The sequence below is a fragment of the Lygodium microphyllum genome, chromosome 23 (assembly GCF_053477565.2).
Source record: "Lygodium microphyllum isolate KBCC chromosome 23, Lygodium_microphyllum_v1.1.10, whole genome shotgun sequence".
Classification (NCBI taxonomy): Eukaryota; Viridiplantae; Streptophyta; class Polypodiopsida; order Schizaeales; family Lygodiaceae; genus Lygodium; species Lygodium microphyllum.
Window position 1 is genome coordinate 128,131,647 of NC_141157.1, and position 25,205 is coordinate 128,156,851.

A 25,205-nucleotide genomic window follows, 5' to 3' on the forward strand; every position below is an offset into this window, starting at 1 on the left:
TTGTTGCAGTTGTTTTGAAACAGGATCTCTGGTCCTGGCTATTTCCCCTAGACCACAACTACACTTTCGATTCGGCTCAACACCTGGAAACCTGGAGCTGCTTGGATCGGCCATGCATTATGCATGATGAACTGGGGGTTTTGGAAATGAGGGTATTGCAGGGCTATGTTCTCTCTGATCACTTCCCCGTGGTATTTGAGATGCATATGCATCTAGTGGGTCCTTTTTGAGCCCTTCTGAGCAAGCTCCCATTTTTCAAAATCTCCTTCCTTCGCCATGAGATATTTGATGGCTATTATGCAACACTTGCTATATCAATTTTTACTAGACCTTCCACCCCAAGGGGTAGCTTCTCTCGATCAGTTGATATGCAATGTGCAAATGGTCACCAGGCAATATGGAATACATCATGCTACCTTACGCAAGCAAAGGTTGCAAGCTGCCAAGCAACTTCTGGATTTGACACATTGTGTTTTGATGGATTCGTCTCAAGGTCCCCTTTTTCTTCTCCACAAGGTTGGCATAGCTTGTTGATACTGGTCTTCATGCCTCCAATGTTAGAGAGAATGTGGTCGGTTTGAGCACTTCTGATGGTGAAGTGATCACAGACCTGCGAGGAATTGTGCAAATGTGGAGAATCTATTGCATGAGATTGCTTGGTTCGCAGTACTTTGTTTCTCATGCAATTAGTGCGGCCCATTCATTATTTTGTGATTTGGTTAAAGATCAAGTTACATCAGAGGTTGCCAACACTTTGGATATGGACATTACACAAGATGAGGTCATGGATGTCCTCTTGCATTCGCCTAAAGACAAGAGCCCTGGGTGGGATGGTATCACCAATGAGTGTTTTGAGACCTATGCCACTTACTTGGCTGCACTTTTGATAGCATTATACCAGCAAATTTGGACAATTGGACACATGTTGCCCTCTTGGAAGGAGGGTTTGATTAAATTGATTCCTAAAGTCCTGTCCCCCTTGGTCTTGAAGTATTGGTGACTAATTTCCTTGATGGGCTTTGTATATAAGATCTTTACCAAAGTCCTGGCTAACAGACTGCATGAATATCTTTTGGATATTATTCACCTTGCCCAATATGGATTTATCAAAGGGCGCAATATTCTGCACAACATCTTGAATGTCCAGATGGGAATAGATTATGCTCGATACATGAAGCAAGAAATGGTGCTCATTCAGTTAGACTTGGAAAAAGCCTTTGATCATTTGGAATGGTCTTTCTTGGGTTAGTTGATGCAAGGCATGGGTTTTGGTCTGAGAATGTCTACACTTATCAATACTATCAGCATGGATTCCTCATGAAGAGTTCTAATCGATGGTGGTGCTACGACATCCTTCCCCCTTTATGGATCGGTTAGGTAGGGTTGCCTGTTGAGTCCTTTCTTCTTTTCCTTCGCCACTCACCTCATTCTGATGATGTTGTCTTGTCTACAGACCAATGGTAAGGTGGTTGGACTCTCTCTCCCTTCGTAGGAACAGTTGGTGGGTCAGGCCTTGGTGGACGACACCTTCATGTTTCTTAAGGCTGATGTGGATAACATACAAACATCGATGGCCACACGGGACTTATTCACCCTTGCCTCAAGACTACACATTAATGCATCTATGGCAGTCCTTATAAGTTGCACGAAGAGTGATCTCTAGGCCTTGGGCTGGCAAACGAGGTGGTGCTTAAAGACTCTATTTTCAGGCACTTGGGCTATCCTTTGGGAGTGGAGGTTTTGCCCAAAGCATTAATATCATGATACCGATGATTTTATATTACCTTCCCTTGCTTCCTTGGCCAAAGTCTTATTTACAAAAAATCATTAAACCCATCCGGTTTTTGCTTTGGAAGAAAGATACTACTTGGATGGGTATCTCTAGGATCTCCTGGCACCATGTTTGCACTCCCAAAAGAATGTGTGGTGGGGGTGTTTTGGATTTGGCGACACGTATGATTGTGCTTCCTTGGTCACAGTTCCAAACCTTGTCTGAGGGGAGGCAACCTTGGTCCTTGATTGCCAGTTGTTTCCTTGAGAGTCAAGGTATTAAGTATGGAAACTCTAGGCTCTAAAGTCTTCTATATTGTTGAATCATTTGGTTCAATTTTGGGGATCGGTCCTTGCTAAATCTTCTTGGCATCCACCTTCGGATCGGGGGGTGGCTAACTCCTGAGAGGGGAAGTGCTGGCAATTTCGAAATTGCTCTCTTGATAAGGCAAAGAGGAACAAATTCCGATGTTGAATAGGATAGCATGCTTGGGACTTGTCATTGTTGCTGATGCTCTTCTATTTGTTAGTGGGCTGTTATGTCCTTTAGATTGGTCGATGCTACTTTCATGTCCTCCAAGGCTACCACAGTTTTCTCGAAATCCAAGAGTAGTATAGCCAGTCCGTGTCCACTGTGTTGAGCCCACTTTGTCGCCTTAAAGAAGGTGAATACATTGTCTAGGATGCTCCTATCCTAGACAAAGCTTGTCTGTGTGTCATGAATGATGTCTGGAAGTACAAGGCGGCCAGTGCCTTATAGGCCACTGACAATAAGGTGATCGATCTCCATTGGGAAAGCTCTAGCCGGTCTTCCCCTTCGGGGAGAAGACTGATGAGGCCCGCTGAAAGACTCCCTGGCATTTGTCCTGAAGTGAAAATCTCCTGGAAGGCCATCAATAGGGGGTCCTTCACCACCTCCCAGTAGGTAGTGAAGAAATCCTTAGAGAAGCCATCCTCTCCTGGGCATTTCTGCTCGTCCTGTGTATGGAAAGCCTCCTCTAGTTCCTTTTCTGTGAAGAGAGCTAGGAGGGAGCATCCTATCTCCTCTATGACTAGGGACGGGATATGGTCCCAAACCAGCTGCCTACATCGCTGTCCTCTAGCTGAGGCTGTCTCCTGCTGGAAAAGGCGCCTGTAGTAGTCGGTGACCAAGCATGGTGGAAATTTGTGGTGATGACAAGATAACTTAACAAAATGCATTTTCGATCCAAGGTTTTCATTTGGCGAATGTTGATTGGTGCACTTCCCCTTGACTCTACACTCTTCAAGCGAAGGATTTCAAATAGTTGGTGTTTTTTTTGTCAGATGTTGGTTGAAACCTCCTACCGTCGGTTTCTTACTTGCTTGGTCGTGAGGAAGGTTTGGTTACTACTATCGGTCATTTGGTTATGAGTGGTTGGTCTATTGATGCTCTCAAAGGTCTGGGTCTTTGGATATCCCAAGTTTGCAGACCTTGTGTAGTTGGATATGAAAGTGCTCTTTTCTTTCTTGCGCTTTTGGGGTTGTTGGCATATATGGATGATGATAAATGGATTCATCTTTGATGCTTCATTGGGCTTGTAGAGTCATGTAGCCCGCTTGAAAGGGCTTCTTCATTGGTAGCTAGACTTGATTGAGTTAATTAATATCCTCCCTAGATAGGATTTGCTTACTTGGCATACTGCACTTTTCTTGTGCCCCCCTTTAGTCTCTCTACTTCCCTTGTACCTTCACCGTGATGTCTCTGATTTTATGCACAATGGCCTAGAGCCATCTTGTAAGTTGTAATCTTGTACTTTTTTTGTAATTAATACAATTGCCTTTTACAAAAAAAAGAGAGAGATTAACGTCTATTGAGGCCAAAATCGGCCTATGAGACATAACCATGTACAATTATGATTATCATTGAGTATCAAAGTGTGACATTTCAATATATCATCTGGCATGGCAAGATGTGATCTGTGATGCTGATATACAATGTCTAGATAAACTACAAAGGTATACAATATAGCATAATGCTAATATAGTGGAGAGATAGTGGGGGAATCCATGAATTTGCTAACTCCATCTAGTGGGGATCAAGGGGGTAGAGTATGCCATACATCCTTGAGGAGATGGTGTAGTGGTAGTATCTGGTGCGATCTCCCAACTCTACCAAGTACTGGCCATGGTGTAGGGGAATCTGAAACCAGCCTTCCTTCTTGGAATGGGTGGTGATAACCTGATTTAAGAGTTAATTACAGCATTAAATAAATGCACATAAAATGAAATACACACTTTACCATAACATTCTTGGACAGTAGACACCCTGTTGGCCCCAAAATTGGCGGCCCTTGCGGTATTTCTTTAGCTTTCATTCAATTGGAAGGAGTACAACTCGAGATTCTTCAATCTCCTCTTGCTAACCAATTGCTCTTGCTGTCATAAATGACCAGCAAGCCTTTTGGGTCATTTGCCCCTTGATTCACCCAGGACTTTTTCTCCAATTTGACCCTTGGCTGGCTAAATGCTGCCCCAAATCAATTCGGGATGGGCTGGCTCCTGAATTCCCTTGATAATCTTCAATTATCACCTGTTGATTTCAGTCCTTTGAGCCTTCAATCTCTGGCACAGATCCCAAGGTGGCTGCTAAACCCTAATTTCTGCTGTAAATTAGGGTTTACTGCAGAAATTACAGATCAGCCCACCAAAAATGGCTGAAATCTCCTCCAAATGGCTGAGAATTGCTGAGAATGGCTAAGCATAGGTTGAAGGAGATGAGAGAATGCTGTAGAGAGAGAAAATTCTGAAATTTGTCGCAAAGAACTGATCAAAATCACTTACTGCTCTGTTGTACCAGCCCCAAACGGATGCTCCAACAACAATAGGAGCATCAGAGATTGTGATCTTCAGGAGAAAGTGCATCAACAGCAATTGCCAGCTTCCCAAGGTCAAGGATATGCAATCTCCATCACCAAAATGGTCTCCAATGGCTGGGAAATGGCCCCAAAAGCTGGCAGCAACAGCTCCAAAATGAAAAAACGAGATTTCCCTCTTCCTTCAGCCCTATTTAGCCTTTCCCCCACTTGCATGGGAAAGTTTTGCCAAGTGGCAGCTTTCTTAATCCATTTTTAGCAATTTCCAGTCATTTAATTAATTCAGCCCTTAATCCATGCCTAGAAAATTGACCTTGCCCATCCAAAAATTAATTGGCTAGGCCATTTGCAACCCAAAGTAGTCCCATGCATTAATTGACCCTTGGACAAGCATTAATCCATTCATTAATGCCTAGTCCCTAGTGTTACCACTGGCACTTAATAGCCAATTAATGGTCCTAGGGGCAAATTGACACCAAAATTCACCTAGAATCTAACAAGTGTAACTTGTTACAACTTTTGCCTTTGGCACCCATCTTTTTCACAGGGTCCTTCGGCCTTCAACTGTGAAAAAGTAGCTTGCACCTCACATGTGCATCTTTTAATTGCACATTTGATTAATCCTTTAATCAAATGTCAATTAAACATAAGCAAAGCATCAAATTTTCACATCCTCGTGACAGAATCTCTCTCATTTTTATCTACGTTAGTCTCTGTGTCTAGAACTTCAGTTTTTGTGGTCGGCGTGTTGCTTTGATCTCCTCAGCTCTTTGGATTGTCACCCCCCTTTGTGCCGATACTGTGTGTGGTCATCGTCTGGAAGAAGCTAGTAAGCTATGATGGCTTGTCTCCCCTATGTGTCGTTCTATCGTGTAATAGTGATGTACGAAGCCTTTGAATCTTGATGAAGTACTGGGCTAATCAACGTTGATTTGGTGACTCCATGAAAAATTTGAGAGAAATGTCATTCATGAAAAGTGGGGGGTATTTGCGAGGAACCATATTGTAGGCCCTATAGTTGTATACATAGTGCTCCTTGCTCTCTATCTCCATTTGACACAATCTATAGATCTACTCTGCATGGGGCATATGAGCTGCTCTCCTTGTCTTGATCTCAAGCACATGAGATATGACCCTAAACTGGCCAATGGTTACCCACATCTCATGTGATGTGTATATATCCAAATATTTTGGTCTCGCAATGAAGTTGTGTGTTGTAGTCCTCAAATAATGGTCTTTGTAAAAGCATATCTTTGTAGGGAGCGGCTGTCAAGGTGAGGTCCATGTGGGCTATATGTGAAACCAACCTTCATTCTTTGAAAGGGTGGTTAATAACCTAACTAAGCACTAATTATAGCATGCATAAAATTCACAAAAATGCCAATGCAAATATTACAATTTACTCTTGGACAATGGATACCTTATTGGCACCAAAATTGGCACCTGCAACATTTCTTTAACTTGTATTGCTAAAGATTGAAGTACTTGGAGATCCAACTTGATCTCCTTGAAACTTCAATGCATCTTCTTGTCCATTGCAACCAACAAGCTTTCAAAGCAATTTTCCCCTTAGTTTGCTTGGGGATTGGCCTTTAATTTTTCTCCTTCGAAAATAAATTCTACCCCAAAATTAATGCTGGTTATTGATTTTTTTTTTCTCTCTCTCTCTCTCTCCAGCAATCTCTCAAGTTCTCTAAAAAAATCGCAGCCATTTCAACCATTGGAGGTGAAGAACTTGGAGATTCATTGATGTAAACGTAATTGGGCAATCAGATGCGCCTGATAAAAACTATGCTCTGCAGAGTTCTGGAAGTTTTGGAAGTCCACAATATAATAAGAAGCAAGGGGACACATAAGCCAAGAAGGGCAAGTGCCATTACTTTAAAAAGCCAGGTCATTATATCACAGAATACAAGAAATGCATTGCCAAGGAGAAAAAGGAGTCTGGGATGTCAGTTTTAAATGCACCTTCTACTGCTACTACTACAGAGTCCGCATCGTTCGGTGACCGTGACTATCGTTTTTATATTTGCAATTATGATTCTTCTTGGGAAAATAGAGTATTTAGCTCTATAGAGGATGTTAGCACTTGGTTTTTTGACAGTGGTGCTTCTAAGCACATTCCGCAATGATTTGTTTACTTTTATTGTTGCAGCTCTTGTTGACAAATTAGTGCAATGTGCCAACAATGCATCTTATCCTATTGGTGGTGTTGGAGAGATTATTTTGAAAGCCCTTGATGGCTCTACTCTTTGTTTGCAGGATGCTTTATATGTGCCAGGGATAAAGAAGAATTTGCTGTTCATTTTTTCTTTAGCAAAATGTGGAATGCAAGTCAACTTTGATGATGATAAATGCATGGTCAGGGGTAAGGAATTCTTAACTTTGGTACTCACTAGCACATTATGTTATGGACTTTATGAGTTAGATGATCACTCAGTTGATTAGTCAGTTTATTTGGCATCTACTCTTACTCCTGCTATGTCATAGGCAAAGTTATGACATTCTCGTATGGGGCATGTGAATTATAGCAGTTTGATGTTTATGCGGTGTAATCAGGTGCTGTAAGGCTTCCCTCTCTTGGAGAGACCTCTTGAGCACATTTGTGACCTTGTGATGTTGCTTTTAGAGCTATGGCCAGGTTGTAGATTGTTCATTCAGATGTATGTGGACCGATGCAGACAAAGTCATTGGATGGATGTTATTACTTTGTCACCTTCATTGATTACTTTACATGTTTTTATTGGGTTTATTCATTGTTTAAAAAGTCAGAAGTGTATGATGCATTTTTGGCCTTTACTGCACTTGTGGAAAATCAATATTGCTGTCAAATTAAGACACTCTATTTGGACTGAGAGGGGAATATACGTCTTCCTTGCTGAATGCTTTTTTGAAGCAAAAAGGCATTGCACATCAATTTTCTACTGCATATACTCCATAGTAGAATGGGGTTCAGAAAGGAAAATCCGGTCACTCATGGAGATGGCTAGATATACGTTGAAGGCTAAGAAATTGCCACATGTATTTTGGATGGAAGCAGTTATGTGTGCTTGTCACATTTTGAATAGGTGCCTTACTAAAGCATTGAAAAATATAACGCCTTTTGAGGCTTGGAACAGCTGTAAACCTTCAATTGGTCACTTTTGTACTTTTGGGTATCTTGCATGTGCTCATATTCCCAAAGCATTGAGAAAAAGTTGGACAATAAGGTTGTCAAATGCATATTTGTGGGGTTCAGTAGTGAAAGCCAAGGGTACAGATTGTACGATCTTGTTTCCAAGAAAGTTTTCAACAATAGAGATGTGATTTTTGATAAAAAATCAGAATTATTTCTTGCTGGTTATGGCACATATCAGGTTGCAAAAGATGTGTTTGAAGGGTTGTTGCCTACTTTTGGTGATATAGCTTGAGCTTCATTAAATGAACAAAATGTTCAGCCAATTGCTCCATTAAACAATGCAGAAATTCAGCCTATGGCTGATCTGAATATTCAAGAAGATGTTGAATAATTGGCTCATCAAGAGCATGTACATAATTAGGAGGCTAGACGTATACCTAGATGGTACTTGCAGACTCTACAAGATAGTCATTTGGATGCTCCTCTTGCTAGTCGTACTCCAAGATAAACACGTTTGCATGATCATGCTAATACTATGGAATTTGTTATGGCAGCAAACACACTTGATGATGATGAGCCTGTTTTTTTTTTGAGGATGCACAACAGAGTGTGCATTGGATGACAACAATGCAAGCTGAATATGATTCTATCATGAAGAATCAAACATGGGATTTAGTTACATCGTTGCTGGAAAGAAAGCCATTGGTACGAAATGGGTTCATAAGCTGAAATAAAAAGTAGATGGATCCATTGATAAGTACAAGACCAGGCTTGTGGCAAAAGGCTATGCACAAAATAAAGGTATTGATTATGGGAATAAACATTTGCTCCTACATCTTGCATGACTATGATCAGGTGTATGGTTGCATTGGCTGCCTATTATGGTTGGATTGTGCACTAGCTTGACATTAAAATTGCATTTTTACATGGGGAACTTGAGGAACAAGTGTATGTTCAGCAGTCCATGGGGTTTGCAGTTAGATCTTAACACTTGGTATGCAAGCTGATAAAGGCTTTGTATGGTTTGAAACAAGCTCCACGAGCTTGGTATGCCAAAATTGATGCCTTCTTACTCAACCAAGGGCTCATTAACAGCCCATCAGAGTCTACTCTTTACGTATGCAAAGAGGGGGGATCCTTGCTGGTCATTTGTCTGTATGTGGATGTTTGTCTGCTCACAGGGCCACATGCTGGTCAAATATAAGCATTTAAGAAAAAAATTTAGCAAAATTTTGATATGTCAGATTTGGGATCTTTGTATTACTATTTGGGCATTCAATTTATTCATGATACTAGAGGGATTGGATTGTCACAGTCCAGATATATTGGTAAACTTCTTGAGAGATTTGGCTTCCAAGATTGCAAGCTAGTAAGCACATTGATGGAGAATGAACTTAAGGTGTCTTTGCATGATGATAGTGATATGTTTGACATTCATACATATGCTCTAGCAGTTGGATGCCTTATTTATTTATGCAACACAAGGCCAGATATTCAATTTGTAGTTTCAGCCTTGAGCAAATATATGCACAGTCCATGCATGTCATAGTCGCAAGTTGTGAAGTGCGTTTTCCATTACTTACAAGGCACTAGTCTCTTGGATTGCTTTATGCCGGGGGGGGGGGGGAGGGGGGATTTGTTGCAGTTACATGCTTACAGTGATTTTGATTGGGTTGGAGATTTTGATTCTTGTCACTAAATACAAGGCAGCTTTCACTGCTACTGTTGAATGTGTATAGCTGAGACGTTTGTTGGCTGATCTTGATGTATCTGCCATGGAGCCTACTCCTTTGTTTACTGACAGTCAGAGTGCCATTGCAGTGACACGGAACCCAGTGTTTCATACATGCATGAAACACATTGAGATACATTATCACTTTGTCAGAGAGAGGCTATATGCAGGGGATATGAGCCTTATCTATTGTCCTACCAACAACAGTGTGGTAGACATCTTCACCAAAGCTCTTGCTTGTGACAAATTTGAAGCATTTCGCAATGCTTTAAATTTTCTCTCCTTTGGTGAATGATCTTTATATGCTGATCACTTATCACTCCAAGGGGGTTTGTTGGGTTTTGGTCACGCCTACACTCACACAAGAGTGTCAATGATCCACACGTAGGGTACTGGGGATCTTTTTAGTCTCCATAAGAAAGGTTTTTTTCCCCAGTCACATTATTTTTCATTTGTGTTTTTATGTTTCTCATTTTGGTCACTTACCACACATTACAAATATCTGCGTGTGAACGCACTTATTTATGTTACACATTTTGGTCACTTGCCGCACATTACACACATCTGTGTGTAAATGCACTTTAAGTCACTTACACAACCCTAAAACCTAAGGGTTCTACTTTCTTCTTGGTATCTTACTTTTCTATCTACCAAGTGTCGAGCTATGACCATACACTCTCTATTGTCGTGTTCACCCTAAAGCTGTACTGCCGTTCTTTGACGTTAGGAATTAGTCCATGGGATTGCAAGTACCCAAGTTCTACTTCTCATCCCGTAGATGGGCCTTCCTCTTGAGAGGCTAATCCTCGATGGCCCAGATCCATGCCACCAAATCTCGTCCACACTCTTGATCTTGTGTGTCGTTCAGTCCCGGGCTACCTCTTGTACACTCTCCTTTTCTATTTGTTGAATCCATTGTAACTGGTTTATATATGATGGCCTAGAGCCACTTTGTAATCTTGTTTTCTTGTAATTTTTTTTGTAATTAACATAAACAGCCCATCACGGGGAGAGAGAGAGAGAGAGAGAGAGAGAGAGAGAGAGAGAGAGAGAGAGAGAGAGAGAGAGAGAGACGCCGCCTGACCTGGGCCCCGCTGTCCGCCACTAGCCGTTCCGCTCGCCACAGGAGCGTGCGGGACAGGCTGCGTGTTCTTCTGCGTGTTCTTCCCCGCTTACGGCTGGGGCCTTCGACGCCCTGTGCTTTCTCTGCCCACGCCGCCTGCTGCGACTAGGGTTTCGCCCAGTTGTCTGTCCCGTCGTGGTTGCAGCCCACCTACGCCCGTCTGCCGTGCCCAAGATTTCGCCTCGCTGCCCGCGCCTGTAGCGCCTTGCTGTTCGCGCTTTCGCCACGGCCTGGCCTACTCCCATCAGCCGACATCGGAATCTGCAGAGCAGTTGCCGTCCTCTCTGGGCCCTGCTTGATGGTGGCTATGTGACCTGCCCCTTCACCTTTGTTGTCATCCCGTCTCAGCTCAGGTAACAGATCAAGTGTGACAGAGCAAGGTACGTAGATTTCTTCTTCGCCTCGGCGCGAATTAGTGGTTTGTAACAGAAGAGAGAAGCATGGCTGGTCTGGATATGGCTTTTATCGACCAAACGGTGGCAGCCCTTGGTCCGGATTCGAATACAGAGGAACCGGAGGATATGGTTCCTTGTATAGAGGAGATGCCTCCGGCTCCTGACTTTGAGCCTGCGGGCAAGCTTTCCAAGCATATGCCCGGAGAGACAATGGGTCATCAGGAACGTTCGTATGCTCAGGTTGCCTCTGACTCTGTGGATTCTCAGGACATTGACTGGGAACATTTGCTGGAGTTTGCCAACACTCTGCTTGGCGAGTATGTCCAGCATAATCATGAAGCTTTTTCGGATTCTGGAACTGAAGTTGTTCTGGAAGCCACGGTGGACCCGAAAACTGTTTTGCGTTCTTTTTCGGTGTTTTATGAACGGGCGGTTATTCTCTTCTTCACTGGCAGGATTCCAGTGCTTTCCCATATTCGCCAGTGGCTGCACCATTTACTACAGGGAGAGTGTGTTGAGGAAATTTTTGTTGGGCCTCGAGGCTTCTATGAGGTGCTGTTGAAATCTGAAACGCATCGAGCTGATCTGCTGTCTAAACTACCTTTGTTCTTTGATCGCCGTTTGGTCCATGTTGTGCCATGGCGCCCAATGGCAGACTTTCAGCGCTTGCTCCAACATGAATGCCCGGTGTGGGTTGAAGTGGAAAATTGCCCGGCTGTCTATTGGCCTTTGTTAAAGGATGCCATGGCCGCTGTGGGAACTGTGCTAGTGCCCCCAAGCTTAAGGACCATGAATCGCAACTGTTTATGTATGTTATGGGACACTGCTAGGAAAAGGCCTGCTTGGCTTCGTATTAATTGCTCTGGTATGCATCCTTTGCACTTTCGTTTGAAATGGGCAAACTTTGCAGGACACTGTTTTTCATGTAGACAATTGGGGCATTTTATGGCTGAATGCCCAGAGAAGCAACCGGCGTCAGATGCTGAGCATGCTATGCTGCCTATGGAAGACATGGTCCTTGATGCTCCATCACAGGACGCAACCCATCCTCCTAAAGTTCTAGATAAAGGTAAATATCCAGTTTCGGGTTTGGATTCCCATGGCACTGACTGGGTAGAGGCACGTTCCAAAAAAGGTAAAAAGGTTGATGCTGGCCTGACCGCTCCTAGGCCTAATGTTTCACAAGATTCCATGCGCACGTATATGCGCAGGAAAGAAATGTCGTATTCTGAGCACGCTGCGCGTACTATGGTTTCTTCTGCTCCCCGTAACCAGTCTACCAGGACAGTCTATACCGCCGGGCCAAAGGGTCCACCTGCTAAGTTGGCTTTTGATTCGCGAGGGAATGTGATTACACCATGGGATCATCGTTATCCCCGTTCCATCCCCAAGACAGTGGATATTCCGTCTACCTCTAAAGCTGGCCGTCAGAACTCTTTTGCTGTGTTAGCAGATTTTTTGGATGAGGGTGTCCTTGATATTCTTACAGAAAAGGTTAAATCGAGGCAAGTGGTGCCTCGTTCCTGATCTTCTCTTTGCATATACATGAAGATAGCCACGTGGAATGTGCGAGGTATTTGTTCTCGCCATAAACAACATGCCATGTGGACTATATTACATGAGAATCAGCGGGATGTCTTGTGTGCAGTAGAGCACAAGAGTCATAGTGAAGCTAGAAAAGTGGTGGATTGCCATGGTTTTCGTCTGTTTTATGCGGGGACACACGCCGGGCATTATTCTGGTGTGCTTATGATTGTGCATGAGAAATATCAACCGGTTCTTATTAAAAATGATGTACATGGCCGCTTTGTGGTGGTTGAAGTTTTATTTGAAGGAGAGATCTTCTGGTTGCTGGGCCTATACGCTCCGAATGACCCTTTACCCCGTCGGGATCTTTGGAATACCTTGAAGACCTCCTTGTCACTTGGCAGGCGAGGTTTTTTGATGGGAGATTTTAATATGTGTGTTGATTCTTCACAGTCCACTTCACGGCATTCGGTGATGGACGCTCCAGAAAGTCGGGTATGGCATGACTTTGCTCTTGCTGTACTTAAGCAAGACCTGTGGTCCTGGCTACACCCTTCTGCTACGGGGTTTACCTTTCACTCGGCGCAGTATGCAACTACATGGTCGCGATTGGATCGCATGTACATTATGCAGGATGATGATTTTCTTCTTGAGATGCTGGAAATGACAGTCTTGCAGCAATATGCCTTGTCGGACCATTTCCCTCTCCAGCTGGAGATGCTTGCACAACCCATTGCTCCTTTTATGAAATTGCTGGATAGACTCCCTTTACGTTTTAACTCCTCTTATTTGAAGCATCCACTCTTTCAAGGTTATATGCAGCAAGTGATCGATAGATTCTTATTGGATTTCGCCTTGGAGGGCACTGCTTCCTTTGAACGATTGCTCTCAAATGTGCAGCGAATTGCTCGACAATACGGGATCCACCATGCCTTTCTTTGCCGGCGGCGTCGACATGCAGCGGAGGACTTACTGGCTTTGGTTCGCTCGCTGCTGGTGGACACTCCAGATGATGAATTTCTGCTGTCACTAGCAATGCGTTTGACTAACCTGATTAAAGAGTTTCAGTTGAAATCCTATCAGAAGGCCAAGTTGCACAATTTGATTGAGAATTTACAAGATAGTGCTTGTCAAACTCATAAGTTCTTTCGCGCCCTGCATGCCTCTCCTGCTCGAGAAAATATGACTAGGCTCCAGAATTCAGAAGGTCAAATGGTCACTGACCCTCAGACCATTGTCTTCTTGGTTCTTCTCAGCCGCCTTCTGAGCAGGTTGCGCATGCACGTTCAGTCTTCTATGATATGGTCCGCGATCAGGTTCCACATGAGCTGCAAACTACTTTGGAGACAGATATTTGTGAGGAGGAGGTTATGGATGTTTTGTTGCACCTGCCTAAGGATAAGAGTCCCGGTTGGGATGGCCTCACCAATGAATTCTTTGAGAGTTCCGCTACCCAACTGGTGAAGCCATTGACGGCTATGTTTCAGCAGGTTTGGGAAACAGGGTTCATGCCTTCCTCATGGAAAAATGGGCTTATCAAATTGCTTCCAAAGGTTCCTTGGCCGTCACTGTTGCAACATTGGAGACCAATCTCGTTGATGGGCTCGATGTATAAAATCTTTTCCAAAGTACTGGCGAATCGGCTCCACAAGCATCTTCCAGCCATTGTGCATCCTCTCCAATATGGTTTCATTAAGGGTCGTAACATTCTGCATAATATCTTAAATGTACAAATGGCGATTGACTATGCAAGGCACTCTAATTAGGAAGTGGTATTGGTCCAATTGGACCTGGAAAAGGCTTTTGACTACTTAGACTGGTCCTTCGTTTGCAGAACTCATGTCTACCATGGGCTTTGGCACTCGGATGTCCCGCTTGATCTACACCATTAGTGCTGCGGCTTCTTCGCGAGCTATGCTAAATGGTGGTGTTACAGCACCCTTTGTCCTTGCACGCTCTGTGAGACAGGGTTGTCCTCTGAGCCCTCTCTTCTTTGCCTTGGCGACTCATCCGGTTCTTTCGATGTTATCCTCCATGGTAGCTTCTGCTCAATTGGCCGGATTGTCTCTTCCTTTTGGTCAGCACTTCATTAGTCAATCGTTGGCTGATGACAGCTTTATGATTCTACATGCGGACAAGGACAATATTCGCAAAGCATTAGATGTTTGGACGCTCTTTGGTCAGGCGTCTGGTCTGCGCATCAATACTTCCAAATCAGCTATTCTCAGTTGCACGGAGCCCGATTTACAGTCACTGGGCTGGCAGGGCCAGGTTATTCCCCGTGGTTCCATTGTCAGGCATCTTGGGTATCCTTTGGGGGTTGATGTTCGGCCAAAACAACTGCTACAGTGGATTTCACAGAAATTGGCAGCGAAGTTTCTTTATTGGAAGTCGCAAGCTTGGCCCTTCCATGTTCGCCTCAAAGTGGCTCAGATAATTATGCTGCCAATGCTTACATATTTCTTGCCATTGCTGCCCTGGACTCCTACCACTTTGAATGCTCTCACGTGGCCCATTCGTTTCATGTTATGGAAGAAGGATTCATTGCAGGCAGGTATTTCGTGGATTTCATGGTCGCATACATGTACTCCCAAGCGTCTGGGCGGGGGGGCCATTTTGGATGCGGAAACTCATATGCTGGCTCTTCGTTGGTCCCTTTTTCGTGCCATGTGTGTGGAGCATCACCCGTGGGCCGTGATAGCCCGTTATTTTCTTGAGGATCGTGGGCTTCTGCATGGTAATACACAGATTAGAAGCTCCTGGTGGCATGTTCTTAATGCAGACTCTCGATTTTCGAGTCCTTGTTCATCCCTGCTTGTTCACTTGGTTGGCTCCTGGCAAATGGTTCTCCAGAAGGCTAGTTGGCATCCAGCGGAGGCCCGCTTACATACTAACTCTTTTCAAGTGGAATTGTTGGCAGCCTCGAGATTACTTTCATGGGAAGGCAAACAGGAGCTCCGGCCAAAATTTAACCGCATGGCCCGTTTGGGATTGACTTCTGTTGCAGATGCCACCCTTGCCAGTCGTAATGTCTTCATATCCTTTCGTACTGCCAGGCGACTTTTCCGAATCCCTCGGGGATACCACAATCTGTGGGAACAGCTTTTGTTAGTCCTCCAGAGCAGGGAACCCTTTCCTGCCCTTGCTGTGGATTGCCCTTGGCAGGAGTGGGTCCTGGCAAGCCGGTTGAATTTGGAAAAGGCCTCGGCTAACCAGGTGTACCATCTTCTGATTAAAGATCATCAATGGCTGGTCACTAAAGCCAATACGGTATGGGGGCTACGGAAATCTCAATCATGGTGGAAGGCAACTGTGATGGAGGGCTGGGTGAACAAGACTCCTTTCAAATGCAAGGTCTTTCTTTGGAGGATAATGATTGGTGGTCTTCCTCTTGCCTCGGCCCTTTCCAAGCGTCGAATCTCTAATGGCAATTGTTTCTTCTGCACCACTACTGTGGAATCGGCCCGTCATCGATTTATCTCTTGCCCTATTGCGAAGAAAATCTGATCGTTTTTGTCAGCGGTTTGGCGAGTTGTGGTTGGTTTCTCGATGAGCCCTTTCGATTGGGTTTTTATACGCCCAAAATACCCCACACCGGCACAATTTCATATGAAGATCTTGTTCCATTTTCTTAGATACTGGGGATGCTGGCACAACTGGACCACTCGGAATGCCTTTCTTTTTGATTCGGCATCTAATGTTCCCAGACACATTGCCAGGCTTAAAGGCCTTTTGCTTTGGCAGATAGATCTCCTTCGGCACTCTGACTTGCTCCCTTGGGAAGACTTACTTCCTTGGCATTTGGCAATTTCCACTGTGTCTTTGCCATGACTTGTGTACCGTTGTCCGGGTTTTGTACTGACAGTTGACACACGATGGTTTACAGCCATCGTGTATCTTGTAATCATGTAAACTTGTACCTTTTTTCGTAATTAATACAATTACCTTTTACGAAAAAAGAGCGAGAGAGAGAGAGAGAGAGAGAGAGAGAAGACAGCACATCCATCAGTGGTTGAGATCTCTTCTTCAGGTTGATTGTATCGAGGAGATATTTGTTGACCCACGTGGTTTCTATAAGGTTGTGCTTCTCTTTACTTCTACACAGGATTTTCTTCTCCATCAGCAACCTCTTGCCTTTGATTAATAGTTGGTACATGTTGTACATGGCGTCCAATGGCGGACTTCCAATGTCCACTCAAGCACGCCTGTCTAGTATGGGTGGAAAGAATGCAATGGTCACAATGGGTCTCGTGTTGGTGGCCCCAAGTTTGCAGGCATAAATTTGGAATAGATTGTGTATGCTTTGGAGCATTGCCTAAAAGGGACCCAACTGGTTATGCTTACATTGCACCAGTATGCGATCTCTTTGGTTTTGGCTCAAGTTGGGTACCTTTGCGGGCCACTGCTTCTCTTGTGGCCAATTGAGTCACTTCATTGCCAAATGTGTTAGAGAGTCATTCCTAGGCCACGTCAGCAGTACGGACAGCGCAGAGGAGCCACATCAGCAGGCGCAGGTGCCATGTCAGCACAGTCCGACAGTTGCCACGTGGCACAACAGCAGTTAGACAGGTTTTTGCACATGTTTTTTGCCTATTTTTTGTGATATTTTCTGCTATTTATAGCGGACTGGTCCAGCACTTGGACATCTTCTGATCTGACATTTGACAGAGACGGCCTGCTGAGACTGACAGTGCACGGGCGAGGTTCTCAAGGCGGAGACACACGCAGATATTTTCTCTGCACCCGTGTATATTTCTGCACTCCTATACAGCATACTACTCTATAGATTTTTTGTGTTTCTCTGCCTCCTCGAGGCAGAGAAACACAAAAAATCTACCTCCTCTCTCTTTTTTTTTGTGTTTCTCTGCCTCCTCTCTCTCTCTGTGTTCACTCTCTCTCAGTCTTTGTTCTATGCTTCCGCATCGCTGCACTCTGACATGGTATTAGAGTGGTGAAATCGGACCGATTGATTGAAGAACCTACATGAAGAGGAGATTTCAGCGCCACACAAGGCTGCGTTTTCAGCATTCGAGGGTGAGTAGGAGGGTTGCGCATCGGAACAAGACTGAAGCGAGTGTGGGCGTGTGGGAAAGGAGTCCAGCTGGTGAATTTGCTGCAGGTTATTGCTGTTTGAAGGGAAGGAAGGTTGTGTTTTAGGCCTTCCACTGCAGATCTTTACCTTTTCATCGCCTTCAGCAGAGTCGAAGAAGGTTCGAGAAGCGGAGGAAAGAGCCCTAATCGGCTGCATTTACAGAGTCAGAGGGGGACTTGTCAGAGTGCAGCGGTGCGGAAGCGTAGGACTGAGAGAGAGAGAACGCAGAGAGAGAAGGGAGAGAAAGAGACAGTGTACACTGAAGATCTGCTGTATAAAGAATGCTGAATACAAAGATATACACGGGCGCAGTGCGCTGGACTGTGTGTCTCCACCTCGACGATGCGACCTGCTGTCCACCTCGAAGTCTGCTGCAGTCTGCACTGTCTGCTGTCTGAAATCTGTGAACAGAGACAGAGATCTGCACGGCACCAGTCTGTAATCTGCGACAGAGAATAGTGGCCAGACTGCTGAAAACGTCAGCAATAAATAGGCGAAAAATCACCTAGAACGGGGCGCCAGAAATAGGGCGCAGCCTGGTAAAAACGGCTGCAGGCAGTCGGACTGCCACGTGGCAGTCCGACTGCACAGTCCGACTGCAGCTGCTGGTCCGACTGCTGCTGCTGACTGTGCAGCTGCCTAAACAGGCTATGATCTCTAACACCCCCTCTCAGAGCCTGGACAGGGCAGAAGCCTGAGGGATCTGGAATGTTGCCGAAGTAGAGCCTGAGGAAGCGCCTTCGTAAACAAATCCGCAAGATTGTCCTCCGTCTTGCAATACTCCACAGTGATGGTCTCATCCAAAAGCTTTTCTCGGATGAAGTGGTACTGGATCTCAATGTGCTTCGTCCGGGCATGAAAAACAGGATTCCTTGCCAAGGCAATGCAACTCTCATTGTCACATCGCAGCAATGTAGGACGAGTCTGGGGGCACCCAAGCTCCTCCAACAGTCTCCGAAGCCACACAACCTCGCATGTGGTGGAAGACGCGGCCCGATACTCCGCCTCAGTAGACGAAAGGGCTACCGTGGGCTGCTTCTTGCTACTCCATGAAATAACACCTGCACCCAAAGTAAAGCAGTAACCTGTTGTAGACCGCCTGTGGTCCACGTCACCGGCCCAATCCGAGTCGCTCCAACCTGCAAGTACAAGATCTGACCCATCTGTCCCTGCGGGGTAATGAATCCCCAAATCAGACGTCCCCCTCAGATACCGAAGTATCCTCTGAGCAGCCTGCCAATGTACCGTCTTAGGTTCACTCATGAACCCTGCCAAGAGCCCAACAGCAAAACATAGATCAACCCTGGTGTTGAGAAGCCAAATCAAAGACCCTATCAACTGTCGATAGCGGGAAGCATCCGCCAAAGGAGAAGCTGAGTGGGAAGTGGCCTTCCAGTTCGGATCCATAGGAGTAGAGAGGGCCCGACAATCTTCCAGCTCAAAAGACACCAAGAGCTCCTGTACATATCTCTGTTGGGAGAGAAAGATCCCCCTCGGAGACTGAAAAATCTCATGTCCTAAAAAGAAATGGAGTAGCCCCAAATCCGTCATCTCGAACGTCCGATGTAAAGCTGACTTTGTCTCCTGGACCTGCTGTGCATCATCACCTGTGACAATCAAATCATCAACATATAATACAAACAGCACACAACCATCCTCGGAAGTGTGAACATACAGCTGCGGATCGGCCTTGGACCGCCGATATCCCAACTGAGTCTGGAGGAACGAATCAATCTTCTCGTTCCACGCTCGCGGGGCCTGCTTGAGACCATACAGGGCCTTCTTCAACCTGTAGACTTTCCCGTCCGAAGAACCAAAGCCAGGAGGCTGCTCAACGTAGATCTCCTCCTTCAAATCACCATTCAGGAAGGCCGACTTCACATCCAGCTGATAAACAGGCCATCTCCTATGGCCAGCCAAAGCAAGAACAGCTCTAATGGTTGCCATACGAGCTGTAGGGGCAAAGGTGTCATGACAGTCAATCCCTGGGCGCTGGGCAAAACCCTTAGCAACAAGGCGAGCCTTGTGCTTATCCAAAGTACCATCACTGAGATATTTGGTCTTGAAGACCCACTTGACTCCAATCACCTTCTTCTTCGGGGGGCGTGGCACAAGTGACCAAGTGCCATTCCTCTCAATAGCCTCCAACTCAGCTTCCATAGCTTTCTTCCATGGGGCGGACTGTAAAGCCTCCTGCACGGAGGTGGGCTCTCGATCCTGCATAACTCGGGACATCAAACAATAATTGGAGCAAACAAGCTCCGAAGAATGCGCCTGGTGTCTCCGTGACCGCCGCGGACCATCCTGCGGTCCCCACTCCTCAGGAAACCCCTCGATCCCTGAATCACGGAGTGTGTCACGGGCCCAGCGAGGAGGAGGCCGAACCTCCCCTCGTCGTTCTCCATCAGTAGAAGACTCTGGAATGTCCACCGATGGTAACTCCTCAGAAGGATCCGGTGGAATAGTAGACTCTGTGTCAGAAACAGAATCATAATCAAACGGCACAGGCTCCAGTGGAACTGTAGAAGGAGCCAAACTCTCCCCTGGATCTCCAAGAACGGGATGCTCCTCACCCGTTGAAGAAGCCGGAACCTCCACAAACCGCACATCACGGCTAGTATATACATCCCGCTTGACGGGATCATACAGTCGGTAGCCTTGGGACTGGGAGCTGTAGCCAACAAATACCTGTTTGCGGGAAGCCGCTTCGAATTTGTCACGGTGAGCTTTGGGAATGTGAACATAGGCATCACACCCAAAGACCCGAAAGTAAGAAACATCTGGCTTCGTCCCAAAATAAGCCTCAAATGGAGTCATCCCTTCCACGGCCGAAGTAGGGGATCGATTAAGGATGTGGACTGCAGTAGCCACAGCCTCGGCCCACAGAACCTGAGGGGTCTGTCGGTGCTCCATCATGGTGCGCGCCATCTCGATCACACTGCGGTTCTTCCGTTCTAGAATCTCATTTTCTTGAGGAGTATTGGTATTGGCAAACTCCTGGTGAATGCCTCTATCTGCACAAAACCGAGCAAATTCATTAGACACAAATTCACCTCCCTTGTCGGATCGCAAGGTCTTCAACTTCCGGCCTGATCGGTTCTCCTCAAAGAGAAGCCAATCCTTGAAGTGCGAGAAAGCTTCTGACTTTAGTGCCAAAAAATAGGCCCATGTCATCCTGCTGTAGTCATCCACGATCAGCATGAAGTACGAGCTCCCACGTAGGGACTCATTCCTCATAGGGCCACATAGATCCGTAGATACTAACTCCATCGGTGAAGTAGACCGCCGCGAAGCGGTGTGGGGAATGGCATCCCTATGCTGCTTCCCCCTTATGCAGGAGACACATGGCTGCTGGCTCACCACTATATCCGGCAACCCTTGAACAAGCTGTCCCCGTGACGCCTTCCGAAGATAGTCATAGTTCAGGTGACCAAACCTAGCATGCCATAATTCAGACTGTGACTGTGAGGTAAGAAGAAGAGTAGAGAGGGCAGTGGAAGACTTCAGTTTGTAAATGCCGTTCTCCTCATATCCAGATGATAGAACCTTCCTTGATTCACGATCAAGGACTCGCACTGTAGAACTGTCAAACTCCACCAGAAGACCAAGGGAGCAAATCTTATGGACTGAAAGGAGATGGTACCCCAATCCTGGTACATGCAAAACCTCTGAGGTATGGGTGCCACCTCGTCCATCCGGAATAAGCTGCATCTTACCCCGACCTGCAATAGAAACTGAAGAGCTGTCTCCAATGAGAACCTGCCCACGCGAAGGTCGCAGCTGGGCAACACCATCTGATGAAGGAGTCATGTGCCGTGAGGCACCACTATCAATAATCCACTCTCGAGATTGGGAAGCCGCCATCGCAGCATCAGAAGCATTCGGTGAAGCGTCCTCAATGACAACTAAATGTAGAAATGCAGCTGATGAGGGTGCAGCCACCGCTCCAGAATCCTTGGTTTCCTTCTTCTTGGTGTCCTTCGAGTCTTTGTCAAGGCAATCCTTCTTCCAATGGCCAGTCTTTCCACAAATATGGCATGTGGAGTCTTTGTCCTTGTCCTTCTCCTTGTCCTTCTTGGACTTGTTATCCCCCTTCTTCTTCTTTTGGTCCTTCCCCTTCTTCTGAGAGGCTTGACCTGTCAACGCCTCCGTCTTGGAAGCATTCTGTCCCTTTAACTGTTCCTCTTGGTCCAAGACCATAGGAACCAACTCTTCCCACCGAAGAGTAGACTCTCGCCCCGAAGCAATAAGGGCAGAGTAAAATGTACCGAATCGTGGCGGTAACTGGGACAAGAGTGTAATCGCCATGTCTTCGGAGGAAATGGGCTTCCCCGCATTCTGAACCTGCATCTGTAGCTGCCTTAGCTTGTTAATGTGTTCCCTTAGCGAAGAAGACTTATTGACGGACAAGGTCCGCATCTGTACCTCCAAAGAAACCCTCTTCATCAGGGTCATCCGATTGTACATTTGATCAAGCTCCAGCCATATCTCACGAGCCACCGTCAAGTGCTCGATGTGAGCGATCACGGCTGTAGTGCATGATAGAAAGAGAAAGGATCGAATCCTGGCATTCAGTTTGTCCCAATGAGACTGGGCCCTGGACAACTCCGCACGAGCATCGGAAGAGAGTTTGGACTCATCTCTTACCGAAGGCCGGTCAATATCTTCCTGTACCAACTCCGCCAAATCATAGGACTCCAGAATGGCCAACATCATAACGCGCCAAATGCGGTAGTTGTCGCCGTCGAGCTTCTGATCTGTAGGAAGAGCCGGTAGGACAGGCACCTTCCGGTCCATAATCGCCTGGAACTCCAAGTCCATCTCTGTAGACATCTTCACCTGCAATGCCTTCTCAAACGCAAAAGCAGCCCCCTCTGACTGAGTAAACTCAGCCTGCTAAGGCTCTTCCGCGTCCCGAAGCTTCTTCACCCGCCGGAGGCGATGAAAAAGCAAAACCTGCACTTTTAGGTTGAAAACTCAAACTTTCTCCGCGACAAACAGCAGTAAACAGCAGCAAATCCACCACCTGTACTCCTTTCCTGTGCGCCCACACTCGTTTCAGCCTTGTTCCAAGGCGCAGCCCTCCTGTCTGCCCTTAAACGCAAAAAACGCAAATTTGTGTCGCGATGGAAACTCCTCTTCAGGTTGATTCTGCGCTCAGTCAGCCCTCAAACACTGCTCTGATACCATGTCAGAGTGCAGCGGTGCGGAAGCGTAGGACTGAGAGAGAGAGAACGCAGAGAGAGAAGGGAGAGAAAGAGACAGTGTACACTGAAGATCTGCTGTATAAAGAATGCTGAATACAAAGATATACACGGGCGCAGTGCGCTGGACTGTGTGTCTCCACCTCGACGATGCGACTTGCTGTCCACCTCGAAGTCTGCTGCAGTCTGCACTGTCTGCCGTCTGAAATCTGTGAACAGAGACAGAGATCTGCACGGCACCAGTCTGTAATCTGCGACAGAGAATAGTGGCCAGACTGCTGAAAACGTCAGCAATAAATAGGCGAAAAATCACCTAGAACGGGGCGCCAGAAATAGGGCGCAGCCTGGTAAAAACGGCTGCAGGCAGTCGGACTGCCACGTGGCAGTCGGACTGCACAGTCCGACTGCAGCTGCTGGTCCGACTGCTGCTGCTGACTGTGCAGCTGCCTAAACAGGCTATGATCTCTAACAGGACTGATTTTGCGTTTGTACAGGCATTGCAGGTAAACATGTCTACAGAGACTAATTTAGAGTTCTAGGCAATCATGGACAAGAAGGTGTCTGTTCTACCGGCTCTTCCATCGGATCAGAAGCTTGATGGTGACAATTACCGCATCTTGCGGGTGATGATGTTGGCCATTCTGGAGTCTTATGATTTGGCGGAGCTTGTGATGGAGGAGATTAACAGGCCCTCGGCAAGAGAGGAGTCCAAACTCTCTTCCATTGCTCATGCAGAGTTGACCAAGGTCTAGTCTCATTGGGACAAACTGAATGCCAGGATTCGTTCTTTTCTTTTTCTATCTTGTACTATAGCCGTGATAGCTCACATCGAGCACTTGACGGTGGCTCGAGAGATATAGCTGGAGCTCGACCAGATGTATAACCAGATGACCCTGATGAAGAGGGTTTCTTTGGAGGTGCAGATGTGGACCTTGCCCATGAATAAGTCTTCTTCGCTGTTCGGGAACACATCAACAAGCTTCAGCAGCTTCAGATGCAGGTTCAAAATGCGGGGAAGCCTATTTCCTCCAAAGACATGGCGATCACTTTGTTGTCCTCGTTACTGCCACGATTCGGTATCTTTTATTCTTCTCTTATTGCATCAAGGCGGGAGTTGACTCTTTGGTGGGAAGAGTTGGTTCCTATAGTCTTGGACCGAGAGAAACAGTTGAAGGGATAGAATGCTTCCAAATCGGAGGCTTTGGTTAGTCAAGCCTCTTAGAAGAAGGGAAAGGATCAAAAGAAGGAGGACAACAAATCCAAGAAGGACAAGGAGAAGGAATCGACTTGCCATATTTGTGGTAAGACCGGTCATTGGAAGAAGGATTGCCTCGACAAAGACAAGAAAGGACGCCAAGAAGAAGGACATGAAGGACTTTGGAGCAGTGGTTGCACCCTCATCAATTGCTTTTCTACACTTAGCAATCATTTAGGACTCTTCACCGAAGACTTATGATGCTGCGATGACAGCTCCCTAGACTTGAGAGTGGATCGTGGACAGTGGTGCCTCACGGCACATGACTCCTTCTCCTGTTGGTATTACCCATTTGCGACCTTCTCGTGGGTAGATTCTCATTGGAGACAGGTCTTCTGTGTCATTGCTACGCAGGGTGAGATGAAGTTGATTCCAGATGGACATGGTGGACCGTGGTACCCACACTTCCAATGTGTTGCATGTGCTAGACTTAGGGTATCATTTGCTTTCGGTCCATAAGATTTGTTCTCTTGGCCTCTTGATGAAGTTTGATAGTGATGTTGTTTGAGTCCTTGATCGTGGATCAAGGAAGGTTCTCTCTGCAGGGTATGAGGAGAATGGCATCTACAAATTGAAGTCTTCTACAGCTCTTACCTCTCTTCTTCTTGCCTCTCAGACACAGTCCGAGCTATGGCATGCTCGGTTTGGCCACCTGAACTATGAGTATCTTTGGAAGGTGTCATGAGGATCGTTTGTTCGAGGGCGGACATAGTGGTGACCCATCAGCCATGTGTCTCTTGCATTCGTGGGAAACTGTATCGGGATGTGATTCCCAACAAAGCCTCGAGGTGGTCTACTTCACCTATGGAGCTTCTATCTACGGATCTTTGTGGCCTGATGAGGAACGAGTCCCTGAAGGGGAGCTTGTACTTCATGTTGATCGTAGATGACTACAGCAGGATGACATTGGCCTATTGGCTTCGGAGATTGTTGGAGGCGCTTGGCTGCCCCTAGCCTTGTCCTAATCTTCTGTGGTGTGACAATGAGAGTTGCATTGCCTTGGTTCAGAATCGTGTATTCCATGCCCGAACGAAGCACATTGAGATCCAATATCACTTCATTCGGAAGAAGCTTTTGGATGGGACCATTTATGTGGAGTACTGCAAGAGGGAGGATAATCTTGCCGATTTGTTCACGAAGGCCCTTCCCCAGGCT

General features: G+C 46.2%; 1 protein-coding gene across 6 annotated transcripts in view; it reads left to right on the forward strand.

Annotated features, from left to right (window-relative positions):
* The window catches only part of LOC148016733 (uncharacterized), a 144,519-nt gene that overhangs the window by 64,789 nt on the left and 54,525 nt on the right, over positions 1 to 25,205 (forward strand). Inside the window, exon 6 of one of the 6 annotated variants that reach the window (XR_015688037.1) lies at positions 6,867 to 6,972. The exons of the other annotated variants lie outside the window; for them this stretch is intronic. The gene's annotated coding sequence lies outside the window, so the exon portion shown is untranslated. The remainder of the gene's footprint in view (positions 1 to 6,866; positions 6,973 to 25,205) is intronic. 6 annotated transcript variants of the gene reach the window in all.